The sequence below is a fragment of the Bacillus rossius genome (genome assembly GCF_032445375.1).
Source record: "Bacillus rossius redtenbacheri isolate Brsri chromosome 4 unlocalized genomic scaffold, Brsri_v3 Brsri_v3_scf4_1, whole genome shotgun sequence".
Classification (NCBI taxonomy): domain Eukaryota; kingdom Metazoa; phylum Arthropoda; class Insecta; order Phasmatodea; family Bacillidae; genus Bacillus; species Bacillus rossius.
Window position 1 is genome coordinate 4,763,257 of NW_026962010.1, and position 19,915 is coordinate 4,783,171.

At 36.1% G+C, this 19,915-nt stretch overlaps 1 protein-coding gene across 11 annotated transcripts in view; it reads left to right on the forward strand.

Moving 5' to 3' along the window:
• LOC134541618 (somatostatin receptor type 5-like) overlaps positions 1 to 19,915 on the forward strand; it is a 719,278-nt gene that overhangs the window by 642,419 nt on the left and 56,944 nt on the right. For 8 of the 11 annotated variants that reach the window (XM_063385165.1, XM_063385166.1, XM_063385168.1 and 5 more), the window contains one exon: positions 10,595 to 10,708. The exons of the other annotated variants lie outside the window; for them this stretch is intronic. The gene's annotated coding sequence lies outside the window, so the exon portion shown is untranslated. The remainder of the gene's footprint in view (positions 1 to 10,594; positions 10,709 to 19,915) is intronic. 11 annotated transcript variants of the gene reach the window in all.

Consider the following 19,915-nt stretch of genomic DNA (forward strand, 5'->3'; position numbering starts at 1 on the left):
TCTCCAACTTTTAATAGAACGGAAAATTCTTGCACATGAGAATAACCACCCAGCTGTGCTCTCATGTTAATTGTTAATTGCAGTTTTTTTATTTGAGGCCAGAGGTAAGAATTCTTCAGTGAAGCTTTGATTTCATCGGCTCTAGTCCCTCGACTTACAACTGGTAGAGTTTGCCAAAAATCTCCTGAAAAGTGTAGTGTGACATTCCCCATTGGCCTTTCATCGCGCCTAATGTCCCGTAGTGTCCTGTCCACAGCTTCAACTGCTTTTTTATTCGCCATCATGCATTCATCCAAAACTATTAGAGAGCAATCTTGTAAACTTTTGCCATATCACAATTTCTTGTTATCGAACATGTTGGTGATTCATTAGTGTCTTTATGAGAGCAGATTTAGATGAAATAAATCATTCAACGATAAAAGATGTTTATTTAATTTAATTAAGCGGACGGGTTCGCTCCAAGGAGAAAATTGACGCGGCGAGACCTCGTGGACATAGAGAAATGACACACACACTATTTATGTGTCTATGAAACATGATTTTTTTTCTGCAATTTAAATTGTAATAATACAAAAAGGGTATTGAAAATTGAAACAAATATGGCGACACAACAAACTGTCAGGATATTTATTTTTTTCTTACTCTCTACTTAGTTCCTTACAATAGCAAAACTTCATGTCACATGAAATTAACTGAGCAGAGAACAATGAGTAGTTGATTTGATGGTTTCCAATTGAAATGTTAGGAAACGAATAACTTATTTTTTTTTTCTTTTTTTTTTCACAATTTCACAGTGAACACAATACCGGTTTGTCACATGAAATTAACTGAGCAGAGAACAATGAGTAGCTGTCAAACAATGTATCACGCACCGGCGCCATCTACTTAAAATGTTGGTTTGTCCTGAATTTTTCCTGAATTTTCTTTGCTGTAAACCTCACGGAGCCTGAGACCTTTCCAACGACTGCAAAACCGTGGAAATCGGTTCGTGCGTTCTGGAGTTATAGCGTCAGGAAGGAAAACCCGACTTATTTTTATATAGTAGATATTTGTTTGATTCAAACAAACCTTTTTCTCTGTGTATGACTCGCTCTGCGGATATTATTTCTGACTGCGCGTCTGCCGGACGGGAGAGGGTAGGGTCATCTGGGATGGACTGAACAAGCGAGTGAAGTGCAGGCAAGTGACTCGCAAATCACTGTGATGACGGCGTGTGTGTGCAAAGCGAAGCTTGTTCGCGTGTTGATGTGCCTGTAGGCGATGAAAGCTACAGTCATGTCTCATGTAACTTGTCTCAAAATTTGCAGTCCTAAAAAGTAGTAGGTACCAACGGTTTATGTATCCTTCTGGAATTTTTTGACGAGAAACTTCTTTGCTGAGGGGGGCTATAATATCCGAGCGTTACGAAAATTCCGATCGCATGAGGGGAATAGTCAGGCACGTGGTGGGGGAACCAGTAGAGGAGAGTGCGTCAGCGGCGACGCCACTCCAACGCAAGCTCTAGCGGTCGAATGGTGGGAAGACAGCAAAAAAGGGGGGGAGAGAGGTACGTAGCGTAGCATGCTGTATGCTTGTTGTATCGGCCGGAAGAGGATACGACAGGGGAGAGGTAGAAATGACGCAGCAGTGATGCTACGGAATTCTCTTAACACTGCTTATGTTTGTCTACTCCTCAGTTTTCATAACGGTTAACGATTGGTACAATCATATTTTTTATATTTTATTTAAAGTATCTACAATTTATTTATTTTTGTTGAAAAGATTTATTGATTTTTGCATTTAATTTTATTTTTTATGTTAATAGTGTGATTGAAAATGTAAAAAAAAAAAAACAATATTTATAGATTTGAGAGGTTAGTTTAATAAGAGTAAAATTTATTTTTGGTATGTGAACACTGTGATTTGAAATGTCAAAAGGCTGGAGAGATTAACTTTATTAGTGTAATTTAGGTTCAATTGGAGTGTTTTTTTCTTTGAAATCAAATCCATATCCTTACTATTATCAATTATTCTTTTGTTCAATAAAAAATGCTAATAATAATATCTCTAACCATATCTAAAGAGCAAGAAGTTTCACTTCTGCCGCACAAGCACTCCACGCACAAACATATTTTTTCTGTCAATTATGTTTGTAAACAACTTCATATGAGTGTCAATGTACATAAAAACACCATGTATTGCTTTGCAAGTAACATTTTGGAAACTGTTACCACTGGTACTACTTTTGAGAACTGTCAAATTTGAGACGTTAAATTACTAAGATTTTTTTGTGATATTTGCGTCGTAATGGTTGGACACAGAATTATGTAAGTGTATTTGGTTCAAATTGTTGGTTATATTTTTTTATAACGTACGGTGTTAAGTTTGTGCGAACCGATAAAAGCCAAGACCCAGTGGACACATGCATAGATTATTAGTAGGGACATGTATATTTTCGCGAAACGTTTTCAAGAGTAGTTGGGTGTTAAAACAGTACAGCATCGTCCGTGTCTCGTCATTGGTTGAGTTTTCACATGTCTCCTGTGGGCACACGAATCACATCAATCTGTGCGGAAGCAAACGCGTCCTGATTTTCCAGGTCAAATACGGCAATATTTTCTCTTGCAAAAGGTCACCAATAACAAAGAATAAACCACTGGTGCAAGCATGTCTTATTGCATTCTGATGGGTGTTAAGATATTTTCCTAATTACTAGCATATATACGTGCATGACCCAATTGAAGTGTTTTTTATGGTGTGGGAATATGTGTACTTGGATATTAAGTTCCCAAAATAGGGTAAACGTTCGTGTGGAAAGAGAGCACCAAATTTACTTGAGCTAAAGATATTTTAAGCTTTAAGCAATTATCGTGGACTGCTGTACTAAATCAAACTATTATGTCAACTTACGCAATCATAGCTTGAGGCAAAGGAAAGTATTACTCAATTTGAATAACCTGCAATGTTTAGTTTCGATTTTTCTTACTAGGCTGTGAAGGCAGGCAACCAGTATTACTCAATAATGACGTTGTGAAGTCGACAGTCATTGCTTGATTACTACTTAAGTTGGGAAAAATCTTGGAATTTGATGATACCAGAGCTATTAGCGAATTAAATTCTTGATATGCTCCTCATTGGTCCTCGAAACCTATCATTGCTCATGCCTTGCTGTAGCCTACTATCACACTGATTAGAAATAGCTTCCATCATTCTGGGTGACGCGTGAAATAACAATTAAGAGTTATTTGCGAATATACTTACATCCATGCAAACCATAGTGAACATATGTGTTATGTATTTTAAAAAAATGTTTTTGATGGAAGTAATTCCTAGAGCATTAACGATGTAAAGCTTTAAAAAGCACTTTACTTTATTGAAGCGTATTTACAAGTTATTAAGCTAATCGGCGAGACTTTGCAGATGTGAAATCCTTCTTTTAATGGTTTTACTCGGAGAAGTGTGAGCTGTGTGGCTGTAAATGGGGAAATGCTTTTTCACTTATTGGATGCTGCTCTGATCCGTTTCACATTTAAAATTTACAGAATCATTTCATCAGCTAAGAGAATACGTCTTTGTAATTTTTATGTAAGACATGTTAATGATTTAATAATAATATTTCATGGGGAATTTACTTTCCGAGGACTAAGTCTATATTTACTTGGAGTGAAACTGAGACTGGATTCGTATTTCGGAGGACTCGGGGTAGGGCCCGGAAAAATTCGCGGGTTCAATGACCTTTAGGATGAACTTTATAGTTGTACGTACACTTGGTCAAATCTCACCCTCTCATTGGCTGCTGTCTTGTGAAGGTGTCCCAACGTAGCGGCCTGTGATTCGATACAGCTTCGGTTGAGTGTTTCTCACTGGCCCAGAGTCGTCCAGGTGAGTTGTGAGCCAATAGCAGAGGCAGCACTGAAGTATAACTATTTGAATTTCAGGCTGTCATGAAATGAATCTGCGAATTTTTCCGGTCTCTAACTCGGGGTTATAAATCTCGGTCCATATGTCATGGTTTCAGTTTCCCATCATGTCCCAACATCACCTTCCCGACAGCCTTGAATTGTGTCGTAGTTGTCATTCCGTTACCGATGACTTTGTTATCTGCGGTTCTCCGTGGCCTTGACCGTTAACGGGGTCAAGGGTCACTTGTCGAGGGTTGCGGGCTTTAACGTGAAAACGTCCTTTCGCTAGTTACAGTGATGTTCCCGAGCGGTCACCCACCACGCTCGATGATGCTTAACTTCGGTGATCGGACAATTAATTCTGTTCAATAGGGTTTTATTTTTATTTTGCACATATATCACTTTACAGCTCTGGTGTTTACATCAAGACACTCCAGCACTCATTGCTCTTTTGCCTAATAGATGTTGACAAATATTTACATTTCTAATTTGGTAATCGTAAAAAAACATGAGTTCAATTAAAGGAAAATTAAAAAAAACCTTTAGTACTGATTTTGGGGCCTCCTTGGCTCAATGTCTTTGCTTTGAGGATATGTCTAAATTATATTTACTCTTGATATTATTTACATAAACCCAGATCTATTTTCTTTCACTGGTTGTTAAAATATAATTATAATTATTACACTGGCTCTAATATTAAACTATATACATTCGTGGCACTGCGGGGGGTGAGAACCGCTGTATTCATCGTGATATAGTCGGTCGAACTTCCGTGTGCTATCAGATTTCAATCGCTAATAACTACGAGTATAATAATGCGTCAATAATGGTTGAGCCCACAACAATGTTTGTGGCGCAGTATTTGTTTTGCTGTGACATTGTATCAGTGTAGGCGCATGCGCGTGATTGCTATGAATTAGCTTTGAGTATAATTATAAATTGGCGTAGCGTGGAAAAGCGATATGCTAGGACATTGGTTCGGGTGTCATTTATAAGGATTTGTGGAGACTTACCAGGACACAAAGTAAGATAATAGAAATATTCGCCGGAATATAAATGAAAAAAACTTCATTAATTTAAAAATTACAAAATAATTTAAGGTGTCTCATATACTCGTAAATATGCTCGAAATTATAGAAAACGCAATTCGGAAGAGTGATCGCGTCGAAAGGAATCTAAAAGAGCCTAAAAATTCCAGTACCGAGCGAATCCGAGAACTACGGCAGCGTCGAAAAGGAAATGAAAGAAAGGTGCAAAGCGATTACATTACGTAGCTGGCCCATCGGCATACAGCGGCCAGCGACAGTCCAGACGACTACGGATCACATAACAATTGTATTAAAGAGATTGATAATATTAAAATACACATTAATACGAAACATTAGTTATGATTTTATTTTTCCCGACGTTTTTGCGAAAATTCTACGACGCGAACCAGAACTGCGCCTTTCTCTCTTTTTTTTAAATTAATTCTTAAAAGAAAACTTGCTTTTTTTTATAAATCTTTATTAAACGTTTCGAAGCTGGATTCCACCGCTATATCAAAGATAAAAATATAAATTATTTTCAACAAAGCTAAACAATAATCACATAACTGCCCGGTAAGAAAGTTATAGAAATGTTATTTTTTTCCAAGCATTGTTTTTTTTTTTTGTCATTTCTTCTTTCTTTCGGACTGAAATGCTTTATACTCCCATAAGCCTTTTATATACGTGGGTAGAATTTCTGTCCGGCTTCCGTCTCTTCTCTAATTGCTTTCGCTGGTGCTTTATTTTATTGTTTGTAGTTCTGGCGCGGGTTTCGAGAGGGCGGGGCAGAAACGAACCTCCCCCCCCCCCCCCCCCCCCGGCGTCATGGCAACGCTCGCGCGTCTCGACTGACCAATAGGAGTGGGGGGGGGGGGGAGGGTGATAGTCAGTCATTCTCCCGTCAGCTGGCATCGCGTGCAGCGGTCACAAGGCCGACCTCCAGTCCCGTGTTCGCTGCTCGCTCGAGCAACTGCGTGGTCGGAACGTTAAAAAAAAAAAAATTGGTTGTCTGTAAAGTCGGTTTACGGACGATAGTTTAACATGACAACGTCATAACTATAGACCCGCAAAATTCGCGGATTCATTTCGTGATATGCTACAATTCAAATAATTATACTTTAGTGCTGCTTCTGTCATTGGTTCACTGTTAATCTGGAGGAATGAGGGCCAATTAGAGACCCTCACTCAAAGAAGTGTCGAATCACAGACGACTCACAAGTCAGCAGCCAATGAACAGGTGGCATTTGCCTGAGTGTGTAGAGTGTAGTACAGTCTATCCTGGAGGTCATTGAACCCGCGAATTATGCACGTCTCTAGTCATAACAAAACATTGATGAAATGATTGCATACTTTTATGAATAAAATTGAATCATTTTTACTGAATTATCACTATTGTGTATGGATACAAAGAAGGAGTGAAATGAAATCTACAATTTAATTGATAAATTTACTTTTATTTGCACTCATTAATTCAAATATGTTTATTACTTAAACGAAGAGATTATTTTAACTATAACTTTTATACATGTTTGCTATTTAACTTCTTCCAATCTGTGTTATTCTGTTAAGGATAGGACGATGATAGGAAAGGTAGGAAACGAATGGGAGTCTTTCAAGTTCAATGTGCCTCGAAAAAGTCAAATCAATGGTTGTTCCAATCGAGTGGAAGAGAGATAGATGCGGCGCAAGCGTACAATGAGTGTAACGGGACACAGCGTAACGGGACAATGAGCGTAACGGGACACTTTTTCGTACGTGCAGCCGGCGTTCATTGATTTATTAGACGTTGTCACGTCAAAAATGGACAATCTTGCGAGAATGCATACGTGTTGTGCTGTTACATGACTGTCCCACGCACAGAAAGTGTATTATTTTTATTATAAATAACATTTTTTAATTATTACTATTATTTTTTTATATTTATGTTAGGCTTTATTGTTATGTATTTGGACATATCTACGACTACCATACTCTATGGCGTATCCCAAGTGACTTTGAACCTCAATTAGCAAGACCCCTGTAGGGAGCAATTGACTGAAACGGCAAATTGAACTTTTTATACGTAATTTGCATAACAAAACTTTCATTGTTGAAAAATAAAGTTTTAAATTTAAGACATTTTAGCATATTAAGTTGTATTGTTAAGTGTCTGTATTTTGTTTTGATGTGATAATTAAGTCAACGATCTTTGTGTCTCGGCCAATGAGAGGCCATGTTACTTAAGATAAGCGTCATTACTGTAATTAAGAACAAAGTCTTGGAATAACGACGGCATTGGCTAGATAGCCTGGGTTTCAATCCCCTTAAAAATCAGAAATATCTACGAGCTAATTAGATCATCCTATTACTAGGATGTTTTCAATCGTCGTTTGAATATAAATTACATGTTATTTAAATAGGGCACGTCCTATATGACGTGTAATTAGGAGTGAATTACCGTGAGTAAAATACTGACTCATGATGCGATCCTGAATGAACTGTGTTTCTGCATACACGTATTTTAATATTGCCCACGGACATATAAACATTGAGTTTTGTGCTGAACACATTTAAGCCCTACTGAGATAAACGTTTTTGTTAAGCCAATTACCATTCTGATCTACACTTTAATTAGTTCTAACCCAGAGGTGAAATGAGCTCTCATGATGCTCTACCACATCTATACACTGAATTCAGCCGAGGTACACTAAATTAAATTAAATTACGAAGATAAAAAAGGTTATTTTTTTACACTAAATTCGATTCTGGATTGAGAGTAACAGGCACAATTAATTTGAACTTATGAACTTTTGTTGTTTTTTATCATGTGTGCAACATACTTCCTGTTATTTAAGAAAACATATTAGTATACCACTGGTCCAACCATTAATTATCTATATTTTATCTGATTAAAGATTATTTGTTTAATCCTATGTTACCCTGTTATTATTTTACAGTGTATATGTTTGTTTTCTTAATGACCTTAATTTGCGTGTTGTCAATCTCATGCCAATTCTAGATTTGGAGTGTGAAATTATTTCCTTTTTCTCTTATGTACCACACTACACTAAGCCTATCCTAGTAACTAAGTTAAGTTGTACATAAGAGTGGCGCCCAGATACAAATTCAAAATAACCAAAGAGTCTATACTCGACAGTGTATTAATATTCAAAGTAATAACTATCCAGAGAGAACTATTAGTATCACTATTAATATTATATATTTATTTATTATTAAATCTGACTACACCTGAGTTCAGATAATAGTTCATACACTACACTATTTACAGTGTTTACGATTTTATATTATTATGATCAATACCCCCGACCGTAATTATTTAAACTACATACATTTACGTTACCTCATCAGCGAATAACGAGATGCGTTTTTTCGTGGTTCGCTGTGGCGGTATATCTGGATGCACCGTGCTGGAGTCAAACTATCTCGATGGACCATATTTTTTTTTCTAAACAATAACTTTTTAATAAATGGTGTATGTGACAGGATTCCCGATCGGAAATATTTTATATTTCCAACGCGTCGCACCTTATTTAACATTTCATTGTGGTTACAGCCACTTAGATGTGCGAAAACGTATCCTTTCTGACGGTGGTGAGTCTGAACGGGGATCCTAATACTTTAACAACGATTTAATGAATTATTATGTAACCAATCTTTAAGTTTTAGTAATGGTAAGAAAAAAATACCGATAGACGCCTTTTACCTTTCAAAACATTTTCAGGTCATTCAATTTTATACTGTTTTATTTCAAAAAATTTGGCTTCGTTAAAGCCAAGCAAACAAATTAATGGCTGCTACAAATAGTTTCCCTGTGAAGTCACTGCATTAACTATTGAATTCAATTTAGGTTATGACTTCAACTGCAATTTACTGTTAAAAAATTGTATTATCTTTAGACATCTTTAATCGCGTGATCTTAGCGGCAAATTTTCTATATCAACCGATAAATAAATTCTGGGGCATAAAAACTATCGTTAACAAATATATCGTCTTTGGTTAAATACATAATACCGCAAATAATGATCAGATTGTAATTTCAGTCTGATTTCTGCATCCATGACTTCGTTAAATGAGTGGCATGTTATGTTGTTTCAGCTGTTGATAGTAGTATCTGACATAAGTAAAACTCTAAAATGTCTTGATTAGATAGAATGTCCTCGCTACACATATCTTTAGACACTTATTGAAGGCGGCATTTTTTTGAATTGGAGTGATTGTTATGATAGTTGTCACCCGTTTGAAATAATCAAGTATTTTATCCCAAGGTTTAATGACTGGAGATTTTTATAAAATATCTGATGATAACAAGGCATTTAAACCTTGGGAAGATATGATTTATGCCTTGTCATGCCAAACATGTGCATCACAAAGCAGTTCAAAATTGAAATGATATCCAATAACGCAATACACTAGAAACCAATACCAGACATATATATGCTATCAACAATAGCGTGCGTGGGATAAATAACTTAGTGGCGTAGAGTGGCACCACGATAATTTTCTCCTAGTTAATTTTTAAATAATGTATTTTATTATCTGATGACACATATTTATCACTTGTATTAGGAATTTTGAAACACTCTAGGTTTACTTTTACAATAAATTTGTATGTAACAATAAAACAATTCTAAATTAAAGAGTTTTTCTTAATTACCATAATGTTATTATAAGATTAAAGTAAATGCACTGTTTATACTGCACATTTATGTTGTTATTTTTTTGACTGGTGTAACGACAACGGTATGTTTACCGCACAAAATTATGAAGCTGTCCTGTATTGATTTATAGTGTATTTAATTATAGAAAAAAATTGTGAAATACAATATGAGGGTACATACAAATAGGAAGTTGAAATACGGCATAGTTCCTACAAATATTCAGCTATTTGAAATTATGCAGAAATCTTCGTTTATTTGAGTTAAATTCTTAGTTGAAAACTTCGTAAATAATACTGTAATTTCTAACAGAGTAAAACCGCAACAATGCCATCAAAATAAACTACGTTATGGTCTTTAAATATTTATTAAAGTAAGATACCTATCTTAACTACGGAACATTTTAAATATTTGTTCTTAGAAATATTTTTATGGCATAAAATGTGTTCAAACCATTATGGCGTCTTTCTTACCTATCTCTTCCCATTTAACGTGTACTCATACTTTACATTATAGCGAGCTTCTGCTCTCTAACACTGGTGCTTCTCATTGGATGCGTGAAAAAATGAGTTTCAGTGGTTTCAGAAATATTTCCATTAAATTTATTGATGTACATAACATGGATGCAAGAAGTTAGAGATTTATTTACCATGTTAATATTTGAAGTCAAAATGAGAACGATCACCCACTCCCCTTTTCCCAACTGGCCAGAATTTTTTTTTTTTTTGCTTTGTAAAGTTAAAAAGCTCTTTTTTTTTTTTGTTGATGTTTGTTAACTTTACTCTTAACAAAACTCACTACATGATGTAGTTTTAACGATTCTTCCCAACGAGTTTCTTTCAAGCTAATACGCAAACTACCAGCACCAGCTTTTACACAACTATGGTTTGTTCTGCCAAACAACTAGTGGGCCAATCACCCACTCCGCAGACTTGTCACTTCGCGGTGCTGTGATGTACCGAGAATTGGCTATTTTTCAATCAAATTAAACGATAAAATTAATGTTTTTCGTTTTATTTTTATTCCTCAGATCCTTCAACTGAAAGAAGCGAGAGGAATAAGAAATGAGGTGGATAGAAGAATGTCTATGAACCACCACGTTCCAGTCGTGAGCTGCGCGTGAGGTCCTCATATTAACATAAACGTGAGTTTAAAACTACCTAACAATAATTGCATATTTGTTATCGTGTAATGGTACTAATTGCATTTTTAAAACTTTATACAAATTTAAAATTTACCTTTTTAATTTTCTATGATAATAGGTCACGCAACCATATCACGCAAAGTTTTCAGAAATATGTTACGTAAAAAATTAATTAATCAAAATGAAAGCTTTAGATATTTTATGCACACAAATTTATTAATGATATATTTCAAAATTCTATAATAAGCTTTGTTAACTTTAACGATTACTTTGCTGATTTGTCGTAATTTTTTAGCCGAATTAAACTAGCTTCATATAAAACTATTACACAAATACTTGATATAAGTGGAGCTACAGTGAATGCAAAGCACTGAGTTTACATTATTAAATTAGTTTTACTTACATAGATACCAAACTAAACATTTTTTTTAATTAAGAAGGATTATTTTTACAATAGAGTGATGTCAACATGGTCATTTGTTTCATGCACTTGGTTATAACAATATTTTTCCCAACTAATTTTAAGTACCAAGACAATAACGTTGCAAAATATCTTCGCTTAGAAAAGTTACAGTACATATTCTCCGAAATCATAATTAGTTTACATTTCTTTCAAATAAAAAATAATATTTCGTTTTAAATCAAATCTTGAAACATGCCTAAATTGTTTGGAGTAAGTATCTATTTGATGATTTTTATTTGATATATAATAATAATAAGCAAAACAATTTCATTCACAGAACACGCGCAACAAAATTAGATCTGATAAAAAAATTACCTTGTAGAAGATAACTTAATTTACATAGGACGTGCCTTGGATTAAGTGCCGATCATTTGAGTCAGAGAAGGTTTTAAAAGTGTCCATTGTTTGCATCCAAGCAGGCCGTTTCCTTCTGTTGCAAGTTCACGGGTACAACAGGATTAACGATAATATTGGTTTTGCAGTTTCACCTGAATAATAGCATTCGGGTGGCAGATAAACACCAAATGAACACAAATGGTCACAACAAATCATTAGTTTAAATATGAATGCGGTCCGCTGCAAATCTTCCTCTTCAGAATCCTACAGAAACTCTCTTTTTAATACCTCTGACAATGACGTCAGCAAAGTCGACCACCGATTTCGAAGAGCCAAGAGGATAGTAAGCCTGAAGTTCGTCGTTACGAACACTTCTCAACTTAACTCATGTCGCGTCGCTACGATCACTTCTCAACTTAACTCATGTCGGTTTAGTTTAAACTGTTTTACGAGGAGCGAATTGTGTACTCCGTTAACGTGAAAAGTTTTACTATGTGGGTGATTATATTTTAACACCTTTTATCTGTTTTTTTCAAACATAAACATATAATCGGGAGTGAATCATGCATGAAGAAAATGTTCTTACCTCTCAAGATGGTTTTTAAATAGAATATGTTTCTTTTTGTGTAACATATAACACACTGTTAGTTGAAGTTGTCATTGAGTTGTTATTTACCATGTGATAAACAGTAGCGACGCCTCAAGAATCGGCACTTGTTTTTTAATATCGGCTTCACAGACAAATAAATATAACATTATAAATCATCGAGGTTTTTTTTATCTGGCTCACTATTCTGTAACAGGCAATGTTTATCTACCTCTCGCTTGAAGTTATATGCGTAGCTAAGAAGTCTAATTTTAAGTTAACGTCTATTTGTGTTTTTTTGTTTGTTTTGCAACTGTTTCGTAATACGAATCCCTATCGCTATAAAGTTAATAAATTTATATATTTATATATTTTTTGACTAAACACATCTTATAACAGAAGTTGAACGCAAAATAAAATATTATTTTTATTACTTTATTTTTCTAATAAATGTATTTTTGTTCCTTAACATGTTCTTCGTTGTGTCGTCCAAGTTTTATTCTCTTATTTGTCTTCACTGTCTTCGTTATTTCGTCCACTTTTGTGTAATAGTTTATATAAACTGCCCTCGTTAATTATTCACCTTTTTCTTGTTAGTTTATTTTGGCCAACCACGTTTAATCTGTGAACTCCAAAGACATATTATTTTGCTATAATATAAATATTATAACTTTTCTAAAACTCGAGTATTGTTTTTATAACTCACTTAAGTCATAGAGATGTTGGTTTCACCCATTAATATAAACATATAAATATGTCTCCAGGCATTTGCAATTTATGTTAGTGTTCTGGTAACGTGGTGGTAATGGATCACAACTGTCGTAATTTGCAAGGCCTGCGGCAGATACCCAACGTACTGTCTAAAACATTGGTGTTTCTTGAAAGCAAGGTAGTTCTTTAAATGCAAGGCTCAGCGCGTGTTTCCTTGTTTTATTAAGTAATTTCTACCAAATCAAGAAGCTCTCGAAATACGTTGTAGAGACACTGCTCCTTCCAGTACGCTCAGCTCAGCCCAGGACCTGGTATGATGTATATTTATAACAAACAAAACGTAATTAAAACGTGCATATGTTTAGAAGTCGGTTGATTCGTTGGTTTATTCGACGGAGTCTGGAGTATTTGCTTAAACGACGTGAAATTTATGTTGTTTTGAAAAAAAGCTGCCAGGTTTTCTTGTAACAAAAAACAAGCTCAGTTTGATATTATATTAAACATTTACTTTTTTAATGTTAAAAACATTATTGCGACGATGTTTGACGCATAAGGAGTGAGTGTTGATGGTTTGTGAACGGATAATTAGAGACAAGAACCGACGAGACGTGATGCTGCAAAACTTCAGACGTGAGCTAAGATTTCTTAACGATGGGATCCGCATAGGTTTGTATCGCCGTGGTTTATGGTACCTATTGGTATTGTGTTGGTAAATGTGTGCTCCTTTGTGAGATACGTCAAGCCGCCCGGGCACACGCAACCGAGCGAGCACTTGTGTACGGCGGGCGGACTACATATCAGGCGCTCCTGTTCGACCATAAGTTTAGACAGACAAGTTTGCGTTAAATAAATTTTGATAATTCTGCAATAGAGAATATATTTAATACAAGTATCAATTTTACTACAGCATGGGTTATACATAAGAGCACTTTTTTTTCTCTCTTTATCTCATCCCACGACTAGTTTCAACTTTCTCGTAAAGTTTCCAAAATGATTTTTAATTATTTGTGTAAAATTTTTGAGAATTTTTTATAGTAAAATGGGTTTTTTAGGCGTGGACTAGTGGTTATGCTGTGTTTATTGTTTAGCAACAATTTGATTTGCAGTAAATATTTCAGACCTGAAATTGTTAAACACCGCACTATTATAATATAATAATCTAGTCATAATTGTGGCAATATTAGGCTATAATAGTAGTCACAATACGTAACATTAATACTTGTTCAAACGTTTTATAATTTTATTGAGCAACAGCATTATGATTTTGCAGGCTTGTCTAAGTTTTTGTTTACTTTAAATAATATTTTTTTTAGTTTTGGTTTTTAAGTTTTAGTTGTGTTTAGATATTGATTTTAGTATGTATTTTGCTACTTATGACTCGTATAAATAATTTTACTTATTAGATTTATCTTTATCACTTTATCAATAATTGCTGAAAATACTATTTATCGGGAGGATATTTAATTATTTTAGAACAATTTACCTCCTATAAATCTTAACAAGTATTTGAGCTCCGTGTTATTTATTTTCGCGAATTTTATTTCCTTGGGAAATATCTTTAAGTTTGTAGCAAACATTCCGATGTCCTCGTTTTATGACGCGAGATGGTTCTGAATTTACCACTCCGTTGTTGTTAAAGAGGTTTCGCGCCACAAAAAAAAAATGGATTGGTTAATCTGCCTAATGTTATCGTATGTAATGAGCTATTACCCGGTTTTCATCGAAAGATGTTCGACATCTCCACTCGCACGTGCGCACACGCCGTTGCTTCAATGTGGGGCGTCGAGAAAAGAGATGGAGGCGGTGGCTTCGGAGAGAAATTTGTTCAATCAGAGGAGGCGCAAGGAACAGGAATTTCCCAGAAATTGTTTTGGAAAATCTCGTACATGCGACCAGCAATCCAGAGTGAATAAGAGGTGGGTCCCACCACATTTCCCCCGTAATTTCGTATGAGCTGCACAAACAACACTTCCTTCGAGATTTATTTCAATTTGATTTTCTCTCTCTCTCTCAACGCGTCCTCGTCAGCCTTGATTCAGGGGGAAAAAAACTCGTTTGACGGCGACCGCGCTATCATGTCGACATGGTCGCGGTGAACTCCGGGAGTCGCCGCAGACCCGGTGGATTGAGTGGCACTCCCGCACTCCGGGGCCTGGCTCTCGAACCGTAGGGCGGGAGAATGAGAGAAGTGAAGGAAGGAGACGCAATTCTCCCCGGGGCCATCGGCCATCTTCCTCGAATAAGGACTCGTCCCTCGCGCTTGGTTCTAGGAGTGGATTGTGGGTGTAGGGTGTAGGGGGGAGGGGATAAATAAATTGGAAGAGAACGTCACCGAGGTCGTGGTGGATTGGGGGGGGGGGGGGGGGGCGAGCCCGTATCCCGGTCTATCGCCTTCCAGACAGCAGCTCCGCTGGAGATATTTTTCTTACCGGCGCGCGGGGCGTTCCGACCGCTCTTGTTCCACGCAAGCAGCCGCGACGCCGGGGGTTATCAGGCGGGCGAGGTCCCTCGGCACTTTCGGCGATGCTCTCTTCGCCGGCGGCAGACACGCCTAGGAAGTTCCCTCCCAGGCGGGGAGAAGGGAGAGGGAAAGGTTTTTTTTTTCTTGGAGGAATGGGGAAGGGAATTTTTTTTTACGGGCTAGACGCCACTGACCTTTCCCTCGCCGTGCCGGGAGAGTCAGCCCCGCGGCGGTCCCGGGGGTTTGGAAGGATCGTCCTTCCTTCTCGCTCCTCCTTCCTATCCGCTTCCTGATAAGGCGGGCCCTCGCCTCACCCCTCCCCACGCTATCTCTCTCTCTCTCTCCACCACGCCGCGCCGCCCGGAATAAGCTATTCCGCTCGCCCCGCCCGCGTTCCTGTTTTATGGCCTCCTCGCTCCTGCAAGGCCGCGGGACGGCAACCCGCAACGCATGTGGGGTTGAGGCGGGGTCGGGACGAACACTCGATGCGTTCCCGCGCGCTGCTTCCGGGAGAAAACAACAGCGGGTGCGTCTAATCGTGCGGGCGTCAGAAGCCATACTCACCGCACTAACTTCAATACTGCGTGCAAATAAATAACAGAAATAAAATAATAAAAGGACAACACTAGTGTTATTATAAGTAAAATTATATACACAGTTAATATTCTATATTAATATAAACTTGTGTATAAAATTATTTACTTTGGTAAAAATAATCGTGCACAGTTTTAATAAATAACACTAACCAATAAGTTTTCATGAATTTTTATTCTAATTTATTAATTTAAACTATTTATTATACAAGAATGTAATAATTTGTAATGCGAAAAATTAAACATACGGGAACATAACCTCACGTATAATAATAAACTTGAAATAGTATTTGGAAAAAATTACAAACACAATTTATATCACCTGTATTTATAATAAATAAAGATTTTTAGTCATATATACTACCATTCAATATCAATCTCTTAAGTATACTATTTGAAAGCACTCATTTAGTTATTTTATGTATGTAACATTTTTTTTGTATGTAGCATTTTTTCTGGTGAAAATTTCGTTGCATGGTGCCCGCGTATCGTATTAATTCACTCTCATCGTTTTTTCATAACGTGCTTAAAGAAGTATAACTGCAATAAACTTATAGTTTTAAAAACAAAAATAAAACGCTTTTATCGTTGAATAAACTAAAAATTTAAAAAATAAAATTAAAATTTAAAGTTTTTTGTTCAACAGCCAAATATTGCACCACAACTCTGTATAGCTCAAAAAGTGGGATGTTTGATTTCATTAGTCTTAAATTTTCTATCAGAAATAACAATATGATTTGTAATAGATTTTCTATCACTAATTTTAGGACATAGTCATTACGAAAATGAAAGAAGATAACACCCCACGCTTTTAGTTATAGAGTTTAGGTGCATTATTTGGCTGTTGGACAAAAAAAACTTTATTTTAAATGTAATTACCACGCTTTCATTAACTTCACCTGTATATTTTTTGCAGCGAACTCTATCGGAAGATCTTTATACCAGACGGTAGCCAAGCGTCCATCAAGACGTGGACAGGGCGCGAACCCGTGTGTTGTCCTTGATGGTCAGCGTCGTGTTGACTGGAAGCACATCGCATTGCTTCAACTGTGGTGTTTGCCTTGTGAAAACAGCTGCATAGAACTCAATTTTATGGAAAGGATGGCGTTTAACAATCAGAACTCTGGTTCATTTCTACAAACCAACTTCAGGCGCGATCAATCTTCATTTGCGCAATGTTTTGGGCGTTGGAATACGGCAATGGTCACGGCATGCCACATCTTAAAAATCCCTAACTTTATGATTTACACTGCCAGTGAAGGTTTTTTTAAAAAGTCTTGCCAAGCGGGGAATATTTTACAGCCACGTTTTACTACATTCTCAAGTGGTTCTTGGCAGTTTCCGCCTTCAGCTGGGTGTTTTTTCCCGGTGCGGAGCAGACCGAGACCATTCGATGTATCGATACGTGGCTACCGAAAGGCGATACGAGTCATCAATAGATCGACTATCAATCCGGTAAAAAGCCCCGGGAGAGAGATTGGGGGTTGGTTGCGGGAATGGCGGCTATTTTTTTACGATGCACGAGACCCGCCCCTCCCCTGGAACAAAAACACTTTTATTTTTATTCTCCCTCCTTCCTTCTTCGGTAACCCGTTTCGAGTGCGGCCGGCCTCGCTCTGGTATCGTGTGGTCAGCTCAGCCCTTCCCTACTGCCCGCCTTGGAAACGGACCACGGGAGTGGCGTGCTGAAGAAAACATTGCAAACATTCGAGTCTCATTGGAGTTGTAGCAACATATTTAACATTTTTTTCTGCAGAAAATTCCAATGTGTATTATAGAATGTATTTTTTTTTATTAAAGTTGCGAATCATTTGTAAAAAAATTTACGACGTATGCTCAAAGTGTTTCCTGACAAGTTTTCTGTCTAAATACCCGAACGTCACTATTATAAAAATCATAAAATAAATCTGGACTTTCATCAATTTGCTTGAAAAAATTTTTTTACGTTTTACATTGGGATATAACATAACTCTGGTGATAAGATTACCAGTAAAAAAAAACAACAAAAATCAAAAACAGAATATTATTGTATGATTTAAAATTAATTCATGAACTTGTTTTGGTTCTTAAAAAATCAAAACTCACTTACATCCCCAGTTCAATTATTTTAACAATTTGTGGCTAATGCTCATGGTTTTGGTTTAACTGTTTTTTTTTTCACCTTTCTGATATTTTAGAAATTACTTTTTACAACCAACAATTTAACTTAAATAAACGAGGAATTCTTCGTAGACACCACGCCATTTTTCGACTTTGTGTGTTTCGTTATAAACATAGGCGGACAAAAGCAGAGTGCTCTTACTGAAGACGTAACCAGTTTTCAATGTTTTGTAAATATAACAAGAATATTCTTTTGGATTCATGTTCAAAGTAAGTTAACTCATTTTCCATCAATTTACGAAGATAGCCATAAATTTACGAAGATATCCGTTAATTTACGAATATAGTCGTAAGTTTACAAAGATCCCTGAACAATTTGTAACCAGCTTTCTTCGTAAATTGAAGGTGAAAAATTTTAACGTTTTTTTTAGATGCCTAAATCAAATGCACTATGTATATGAATGATTTTTCCGTTGACAAGACGCACTGTTGTTGGAGCATAAAATCGACGAATATGATGTACTATACTTAGCTTTCAGCACAAAATATGTTCCACTACTAGCTCCTCCTGTCACGAATAATTTTAAAGGAACATTTGTGTTAGGTTTATTTGTCACCTCATGTCGAATTCGTTTTGTTACTTCATCAAAACAAAAAATTTGTTCTGTATTTATGCTGCTGACCATGGCATGAAATTCTTCATCTGTGATGGTGAAATACATTGCTAGTACACGGGCAAACAAGATAGCTATAAACTTGCCTTCTCTCTCCCATTTGCGTGTGATAGCGAGTCCTCAGAATCGCCGGCTTCCTTCGCTTTTTCATGATGATTCCATTTAGAAGTCTGATGGTCGTTTTTCCGGTTTCAGTGCAATCTTATAGTTCTTCATAAGCTTCTAATTCACAGTCTTCTTCATCGCTAATAGGTCAAGTTGTGTGTTCATAATTAATGGAAAATTCTGCCAAACTGAGCTGCTCTAGATTATTTGGCCTCTGACCTTACCTGTCAAATAGGTTTTCATAAGTTTGGCCTTGGTCACTGTCATCCCGTGGAATTTAATGTCGCTCATGAGGTCGGCATGTGTTGACAAAAACTACTTTTCGTGAACTGTCTCTTAATAACATTAGCATCCCTGTGGAAAAAGGGGAGATGTGTAAAAAATTTGGGTATTATGTTAAGTAATACTAAGCATAACTAGGATTAAACTAATACTTTCTATAAGAAATTGCATATCCAAATAAAAATGCAATTGTATCAGATATACTTAAAAAATTTAGGTCTTTGTAAATGAAAGGGTAAGTGTAAACGAAGGCATAAACTTAATTAAAATGAAATGGTTAAATGGTTTTAAAAAAAATTTAATTGCCTACCTCATGAAATGAAAAGGAGGTATGTGTGAATTCATGGAGGTAAAGAATATCTTCGAACACACTAATATAGGTGTTATAAAATCAGGTACTTAATTTACACTAAAAATAAAAAAGGCCTACGCATAGCCACTTAAAAAATATAAATGTTAATCTGTTTTGTTAGTAATTAAATATGTTAGGTACCTGGTGATTTATTGTGTCTATTCCTTTAATAAAAACGTTTGAAATTAATCATATACATTTCTTTCAATGACAAAATATCAGAATACCCAGAATTTGCGCGATAAAAGCCGCGGATTATTAGCAGTTAAACACAAAGGAGTTCGCCGACAATTACATGAAAACGTCTTCTAATTTATGCTTTTGTAAAAACTGCTTGTGCTGCAAAAAAAAGAAGCCTACTGCCGGTGCTATTCATAAAACCTTAGCTTTCAAATATGTAACTTAAAATGGTATGAAACTTTACAAGTTTTACTTAAAAGTACTTTATAATACACCTTTTTCATCAAAGTTTTCTTGTACACAAAATTAGCAAAAAAATGCTAAAGACAATTTTCTATTTAAAAAATTCTTTCTCCTCAAGTTT